Raw genomic sequence first — 9,441 nt, 5'->3', positions numbered from 1 at the left:
AGTAAATATGTTGTCAGACCAGAGGCTTGATCAGATTTGGCCTTAATTATTATTATTTTTTGGCAAAACTACACCATAGGTGGTGCTGTGTGTTTCTCCTAGGAGGCATGTAATGTCTGCTTTTTGTGATACCATCAACTCTTAATGACCATTGCCTCGATCCAGTAATTCAAATGGTAATATTATAACTTGATCACTCATTCTTTATTTATTAGCTATGATTTTTTTTTCTATAAAGAAAAACTTCCCATATCAACTATTGGGTTATTATTTTTTTTCATTAGTAAAGGCAGAATAAAAATTTGATTCTCTATTTGCCAGTTTAAAAAATAATGAAGTAGTTCTCTAGCATTCTTAAAGGGATTCAATAAGTTGATTTGATGGGTTTTTTTTTTAAGTATCATAATGAACTTGTGGATTTAAACATATCCCTGGATTTTAATTCATTATTGATGCTTAATTTGCTCCACCTTTGAACAGGGGGAACTTCAATATGGTGTTTGCCTTTTTTTTGTTTGGTTAAGAGTGAACTTTATTTTTATTGAGGTTACATTGGTTTATAATATCATGTAATACAATGTTATGTAATTTGAGATCTGTACACAAGTACACTACAGTGTGCTCACCACCAAAGGTCACGTTTCCATTTGTCACCATACAATTGACCGCCTTTACCCATTTCTTGCTTCCCTACCTCCTTCCTCTCTGGTAACCACCAATCTGTTGTCTGCTTCTATGAGTTTGTTTTTGTTTTGTTTGTTCATTTGTTTTGTTTTGTTTTTTATACTCCACATAAGAGTGAAATCATATGGTATTTGCCTTTCTTCTTCTGACTTATTTCACTAGGCCCAATACCCACAAGATCCATTCACGTTGTCACAAATGACAAGATTTCATCTTTTTTATGACTGAGTAGTATTCCTCTCTCTCTCTCTCCATATATATATACATATATACTCATTAATGGATTAATGGACATTTAGGTTGTTTCCATATCATGGCTATTGTAAATAAAGCTGCTATGAACATATGGGTGCATGTATCTTTTCAAATTAGTGTTTACATATTCTTCGGATAAATACCCAGAAGTAGAATAACTGAACCATATGGTAGCTCTATTCTTAGTTTATTGAGGAATCTCCATGCTGTTTTCCATACCAGATATACTAACTTATGTTCTCAGTTTCCTCTTTTTATGTTTTGTGTCTCTGCTCTGGATTTTTGTTTTGTAGCCACTGTGAGGTTTGTATAAAATGTCTCATAGAAAAAAAAAAAGTCCCTTTTCTGCTGATAGCATCCTATGTTCATTTGCCTATACAGATTTGATCCTTTTCCATCACCCCTTTTATATTTTTGCTATCACAAATTATCCTTTTTTATGCTGTGAGTTCCTTTACAAACTGAAGTAGCTACAGTTAGTTTTAATGTTTTTTTCTCTTTAATCTTTATGCTATAATCAAGTGTTTAACACCCTATGCTGAAGTAGAGTTCAGCTTTCTGATTCTGTCTACTATTTATCACCTTACTCAAGGCTTTGTGTACTTTTGCCTTTTCATTTTAGGTAGAAAAACTCCTTTCAACATTTCTTATAAGGCAGGTCTAGTGGTGGTGAACTCCCTCAACTTTGTTGATCTGGAAAAGCCTTTATATCTCCTTCATATCTGGAGGATAACTTTGCTGGATAAGATATTATTGGCTGGCAATTTTTATCTTTTAGTGTTTTGAATATATCAATTCACTCTCTTCTGGACAATAGAGTTCTGCTGAGACATCTGCTGATAGCCTAATGAGCACTGCTTTGTAGGTTACTGTCTTTCTCCCTGCCTGCCTTTGAAATTCTTTATCACTGACTTTTGATAGTTTAAATATAATTTGTCTTAGAGAAATTCTAGATTTCTATCTTTGAGATCACTAATTTTCTCTTTCATATGGTCTGCTCTATTTTCAATGCATTCTAGTATATTCTTCATCTCATTTATTTTCTTCAGCTCCAAAATTTTTGTCTGTGTTTATAAAGCTATTTATGAGCTCACTGAACTGCCTTTCCAAGCTTTCTTGTAGTTTGTTTAGTTTCACCATGATAGCTATTTTGAATTTTCTATCAGTTAGATCACAATCTTCCATGACTTTAAATTTGGGATTTTTTGAGAATTGCCATTTTCTTTTTATGATACTGTGTTACCATGATTTTTCATGGTGCTTCATGAGTTTTTCCTCTGCCAGCACATTTGAAGTAGTGAACGGCTTTTCCTATTTGGGTAAAACTTTGTTTACTTTAATTCTAACAGCTCAAGTTGGTGTTTAGAGGTCTTTCTTTTGTTTTACGGTAGGTGGCGCTATAGCACAAGATTTTGGTTTCTTTTGCCTGTGTTTCCTCTGGCTGTGTTTGAGAGCCAGCATTTTCCACACTCAGCTGCCTATGTTAGGGTTGCCACCCGGGTGCCCTCATTGTTGCCTCTTGTGTCCCAAAGTTGTATTGGTGCCTTGCTGCCATCGCTGTTGCAGAAGTCATGGTCATTGCTGCTAAGGTCACTGGGATGTCCAGCACTAACGCTGCATCCAGGGTCGCGGGCACAGCACTGTGGTGGTAACGGGGGTGGGAGTGGGGGGTGGGANGGATGGAAACAGAAAGAGGTATTCAATTATACAGATGTTTGCAAATACCCACGAGGCTGGTAGCATGTAGTCAAAACATCTGGATAAATCACTGAACCTGTCAGCCTCTGGATACAAGCCTGGCATATGAACACTGTGTGGGTGCTGTTTTCACTTAATAGATGCAGTGCCTTTCTCTTCCTTTCTTGATTCTTTTATCCAACAAAGGAATCCAGAGACACTCAATTTACTATTCTTGGACTATAAATAAGGGACCCATGGAAGTTGTTCTATCCCTTTCATAGCCTCAGGGTGCCAGACCATTCTTACTGGTCCCCTAAACTAAGTCACATCCTAGAACACGTGTGTGTAACCCTCATGCTATCGAATCATAATTGAATAGGTTACACACTGAGAAAGCTGGCCCATTAATTTCAATGGCCCTAATAATTAGCAATGTCCAAGGTTACATAAAAAAATGCATAGAAAGCAAATCTGATTAAATAATGAAAAGGGAAATGAGTATGAGTAGGTACAACCTGAATCTGCCTTATTGGGCAAAAAAAGAATTTGATTATTCTCACATGCATGAAAATAATGCTAATGAATACATCAAGCATGGCAAACAAAACAAAACATGATCTGACAGTGGAACTATTGCTTTAATTAATAGATACGATTTTTAATTAGACTATCAACTATCTGTAGGTAAATGAGTGTTGGAAAATTACTAGTTTTCTTTAATTTCCCAAATCTGTATTCTCAGAGCCATATTTGAGTCATCTCTGTCTCTAAAAATATCAAGATACCAAGGCCTGCTAATTGTCACCTTCCATAGGCTTTTCAAATCTACCCTTCTCTCCTCAGTCTCTTAGCTAACATCCTAGCCCAGTGCTTCTGAAATTTCAATTAAACTGTCAAAACTCCTTGGGAGTTTGTGTGTATAATATATACACACACACCATATATCTATGTATTCTGGTTTAGATCTGGTTTAGATCGGAGTTACACTTTGAGTAGCAAGGTCCTAGCCTATTCTTTCCATACATCTCCATGTTCTGCCCTCAATTCTAACCTCCTCATTGGCCCTTCCAGCCCTTTCGGGATCCCACTGGCAGATAAATATTTCCTAAGTGCTGTCCTGGTTCTTTCAGTAAGGGATCAATCAACTTCTCTTATAGGGAGAGAGACTCAGGGTCCTCCAACCGTTGAGGAGGGAAGCACTGACTAGCTGTCTCTTCCGGAAAAGGCCTGCTGAACAAGTAAACCTGGTTGTCTTCTCTGAAACACCCTCTTCTCTGAGCCATCTTTTTCTAGCTGTGATCTCTGCTGCCAGTGTCATACCAGTCCCTAAGGATTCTCTGCTGCTGCTTTAAAATCCTTACCTGGGAATAGCCAAAGCCCTTTCTCTTGGTTATACTTAGCACAAAAAGGAAGTAGTGATAGAAATTCTGAAGGACATTATGGTAGTCAGATTCAGGTATCTGATCTTAAGGCAATGCACTCCATCCTGGTATAATTTTTCAGAAGATGCTCTGACTTTCCTTTCCAGCCCCAACTTCCATTATGATGAACACCATCTTATTTCTAGTGTCCTAAAACCTGTTTCCCCAACAAGTAGACCCAAGTATAAGTCTTTCAGACATGCTATTTTCTCCCACTTAAGTCCTGCTTTCCAGCTGGAGGGTATTTCATGGCCATGGCCAAATGGCAGACACAGCAAATGATCTCATCCTTCCTGAGCCAGGTTTGCCCACATGAAAGCGTTTTGTGATCCTGGGGAGACCCACCTCTCCATATACAGAAAATGGTTTTGGTCATATGTATAAAATGGCCATAACAATTCCTTAACCGTAAAATACCTGTCACATATATTAAACACAAACTACCAAACATTAATCAGAGCCAATGTATCCATTAGGCATGGCAGGCCTAATGGATACAGTACTTAAGGCCCATGATACTTTTAGAGGACCATGAAAATGTTTTCATTTTAAAATAAGAAGAAACAAATAAATATAAATATAATAAATGCAGCCTGGGTTACTTTCATCTTTATATTGATATAGTTAAACTCTAATTTTTAATATTTTTTATGAAGGAAGGGGTCCACAGAGGCAAAAGTGCCTAGGGCCCATGAACTTCATAATGTAGCCTTGACTGTAATCTGAGAATGGGCCTCAGAATTTGTCCAAAGCCCTCTGGCTAACTATCAAGGTCTTACCAACATGGCCTCACTCCGCATGGACAGCCTATTCCTAATTTTCTTCTGCTTGCGGCTTCTGTGTCAAGCTGGTTCTTTCCAAGCTATTATTTGGGGGAGAGTCCCAGGTCAAGCTTTCTTTTGTTCATGTGTCTTTATTCACCTCTTTTCCACATCTGGAAAGCTCTCCATTCTACTAATACAGAACCTACCCATCCTCACCCTACCTTTGCTCATGAGGCCTTCCTTGACTGTAACTGCCCATATTGATCTGTATTCTAACTGACAGCACCTTTAATTTACCGTATATGCCAGAATACAGGCAACCCCAGATCGTAAGCAAGCATTCATTTTCCCAATGAGAAACTGCCCCCACCACAAGAAAAAGAGTTTTGGATAATTTAAATTGATAAACATTTGGTGACGTAGATGAAATAATCAAGTGTCTACTTGACGTGTTTAATTTGTTCATATAAATACACGAACGTTTTAAACACTGCTTTTTATATAAAATCAGATCTTGATTTAGAAATACTGCCTATTGGTCTTGTCTCACATTTCATGAGACAGTTTTATTTAAATTCATAGCAACTTAAGTTCTTAGTCATCATTAGGGCTACATTTTGAGTCATCAAACGACAGTGTCTAGATGATTTCATCTTCACTTCCAGCTGAATTCTTTATTTTCAAATAAGTCTGTCTTGAAATCTTTTATGGGGCAATTGCTACAGAATTTATTCCAAGCTACATGTAACTATTTATATAATAGCAGGACTGTTTGCTCACATTTGTGAATGTAATCACAGAATTGCTTGTAAGAAATGATCTTGTTTTAAACTAGTTTCTTTATAATAGTGGACATTTGCAACTGAGAGGCCATAGACTTCAGAATAATTACTATGTCTTTGTTAAATCTCTGTATTCTTTTAAAACAGTTTCCTTACCTGATATCTATAAATCTCAAGCTGGTATTAATTGAAGTGGTTTCAGGTTAATACATTGTTCCCCATTAATACTTTGTTGTTCATAATGAAATCATTGAGGCAGAGTCCCATAATGAGAGAGACCTATAAGGACTAGAATTTAAGGTCACTTACTCATTTTCTGAAACATAATTTAGGGGGTAAATTTTTGCTTTGTATTTAAGTCTATATATATATATCTCCCAACATTTAATGGCTTGGCATGATTTGCCAAGTGTTTTAGATGTATCAGTCTTTTTGTCTTCCACCCCAAATAATTCTTTTTATTTTCCACTTTTTATGATGGAAATTCTTAAACATATACAAAAAAGTAGAGACACTAGCTGAATGAATCAAAATGTACTTATCACCCAGCATCAACAATAATCAATATATAGCCAATCTTATTACTACCCAGTCCCCCGGCCCTGATTATTTTGAGGCAAATTTCAGATATCATATCACTTCATCTATTAATATCACAAAGAAAACCCCAAACACCATAGCACCATTTTCAAACCTAAAAATGTAACAATTCCTTAACATAATTAAATATTCAGTGATCACCTTTTTGTTTGACATATTGTTTGTACATTTTTTTCTTCTTTTCTTCTGGATCAAAATAATGTCCATAGAATTGTGATTGTTTGATCTGTGTCACCTCTTTTGACTTATAGATTCCTCTAATCTCACTCTTTTTTTCTTTTCTCTTTGCAATTTTTCAAAGTAACTTGAGTTGCTTGATTTGAAGTTTCCCACAGTCTGGATTCTGATGACTGCATGTCCATGGTACTATTTAACACATTTCTCTGTGCTTTGTATTCCCAGTAAATATGTTGTCAGACCAGAGGCTTGATCAGATTTGGCCTTAATTATTATTATTTTTTGGCAAAACTACACCATAGGTGGTGCTGTGTGTTTCTCCTAGGAGGCATGTAATGTCTGCTTTTTGTGATACCATCAACTCTTAATGACCATTGCCTCGATCCAGTAATTCAAATGGTAATATTATAACTTGATCACTCATTCTTTATTTATTAGCTATGATTTTTTTTTCTATAAAGAAAAACTTCCCATATCAACTATTGGGTTATTATTTTTTTTCATTAGTAAAGGCAGAATAAAAATTTGATTCTCTATTTGCCAGTTTAAAAAATAATGAAGTAGTTCTCTAGCATTCTTAAAGGGATTCAATAAGTTGATTTGATGGGTTTTTTTTTTAAGTATCATAATGAACTTGTGGATTTAAACATATCCCTGGATTTTAATTCATTATTGATGCTTAATTTGCTCCACCTTTGAACAGGGGGAACTTCAATATGGTGTTTGCCTTTTTTTNATTCAACCTCAGCTGTCTGCAGTGCCAGTAGAAACCGCCCCCCCCAACACCCTGTCCCACTGCTCTCTTAGGGACCATGGTTTACCACCCCCGCCATTCCCTTCCATCGTGGTGAGCTCCTCTTTGAGGCTTTTTCTTGATAGCAGCTGTCAGTGGACCTATCTCAACCTAAGAGAGATTCTCAAAGAGTTGGTCCTCAAAAGAGTTAAGAGTTGGGGCTTTTCTATCCATCCTGTCTCAGCAGGCTCCTTAAGCCCTACGAAATTTGTCTATCTCTCCCTCGGATTTTGTCTTGTATAATGTGCTCCTATGTATAATGTGTACCCACATTTTTGGCCCAAACTTTCAGGGGAAAAAAATCTTATGTTTTAATTTCTTAATTCAAATGTTTATTTATTTACATTGAGGTACTTGCTTTTTGTATTACAAAGGAATTTTAGCATTCTTTTTTTTTTAACATATTATGGTACAAGACATTTTATATAACAAATAATTACAAAACACAAGAACAGACACAAGGTACAAGAAATTTTATGTGCCGGTAACAAATTTACGATATTTACGCATCATTGAAGGCCAAGAACTCTTTGTTGTTGCAAGTTCATCGTAAATTCAACAAAACTGATTATCGTATTCCAGGGTATTGTTTTGCACATGGATATCATCATTGATTTCTAGAGTTATGCTTTTAACTCATAATCATAAATAAAAGAATTAAAAACATTTATGTAAATAGCAAAAATCACACATACTCTGAATAACAATGTGTGCAGCTTTCATCAACTTCTAGCTTTAGCAGACAGAAAAGAACTGTAGTCTCTCCTTTTATCCAGGAGAAAACGATTCAGAGAGCATTGTTTTCCTTGGTTCAAATTAGAAAGTCTAATTTGGAAGTAGTTAGGTGAGGAGGAGAAGTTGAGAGGGATGGATTATGTGTTCACTGGTACTCCCTTCCCTCCCCCGACTGCATTTGGGAGACAGAGAACAAGAGGTACATTTCTGTTCTGTTTATTTATTTATTTTTAAATATTTTATTGGGGAATCGGGGGAGAGGGCAACAGACAAGTTGCTGTCCTTTTGTTCTTCAGTCTAGTTGTGAAGGATGTCGTTTCACTGGCCCATGTTGGTATTATCACCGCGCTCTTTCTGGGTGAGGCAGTCGCTTGCCAGCCATTGGATGGCCGCTCACAGCGGTTCACAGCAGCTCATAAAAGCTCACTCCTGCTGCAGCCGACCAGCCCCACTGCAGCTTATGCTGTCACCAATGACTCACGGCAGCCCAGCTCCAGGTCAAGCTATTCTTCACCATCTTAGCTGTAGAGGGCACAGCGTCACTTGCCCTCATATATGGGATCCGAACCGGGGCCCTGCTGCTCAAAGCTGGTGTCCCAAGCCAACTAAGAGGTACATTTCTTATATGGTAAAAGAAAATTATAGGATGGAAACAGAAAGAGGTATTCAATTATACAGATGTTTGCAAATACCCACGAGGCTGGTAGCATGTAGTCAAAACATCTGGATAAATCACTGAACCTGTCAGCCTCTGGATACAAGCCTGGCATATGAACACTGTGTGGGTGCTGTTTTCACTTAATAGATGCAGTGCCTTTCTCTTCCTTTCTTGATTCTTTTATCCAACAAAGGAATCCAGAGACACTCAATTTACTATTCTTGGACTATAAATAAGGGACCCATGGAAGTTGTTCTATCCCTTTCATAGCCTCAGGGTGCCAGACCATTCTTACTGGTCCCGTAAACTAAGTCACATCCTAGAACACGTGTGTGTAACCCTCATGCTATCGAATCTTAATTGAATAGGTTACACACATGGAAAGCTGGCCCATTAATTACAATGGCCCTAATAATTAGCAATGTCCAAGGTTACATAAAAAATGCATAGAAAGCAAATCTGATTAAATAATGAAAAGGGAAATGGGTATGAGTAGGTACAACCTGAGTCTGCCTTATTGGGCAAAAAAAGAATTTGATTATTCTCACATGTATGAAAAGAATGCTAATGAATACATCAAACATGGCAAACAAAACAAAACATGATCTGACAGTGGATCTATTGCTTTAATTAATAGATATGATTTTTAATTAGACTATCAATTATCTGTAGGTAAATGAGTGTTGGAAAATTACTAGTTTTCTTTAATTTCCCAAATCTGTATTCTCAGAGCCATATTTGAGTCATCTCTGTCTCTAAAAATATCAAGATACCAAGGCCTGCTAATTGTCACCTTCCATAGGCTTTTCAAATCTACCCTTCTCTCCTCAGTCTCTTAGCTAACATCCTAGCCCAGTGCTTCTGAAATTTCAATTAAACTGTCAAAACTCCT

This window comes from Hipposideros armiger, unplaced genomic scaffold, assembly GCF_001890085.2.
Source record: "Hipposideros armiger isolate ML-2016 unplaced genomic scaffold, ASM189008v1 scaffold_958, whole genome shotgun sequence".
In the NCBI taxonomy this organism is placed as follows: domain Eukaryota; kingdom Metazoa; phylum Chordata; class Mammalia; order Chiroptera; family Hipposideridae; genus Hipposideros; species Hipposideros armiger.
This window is presented reverse-complemented; position numbering follows the sequence as displayed.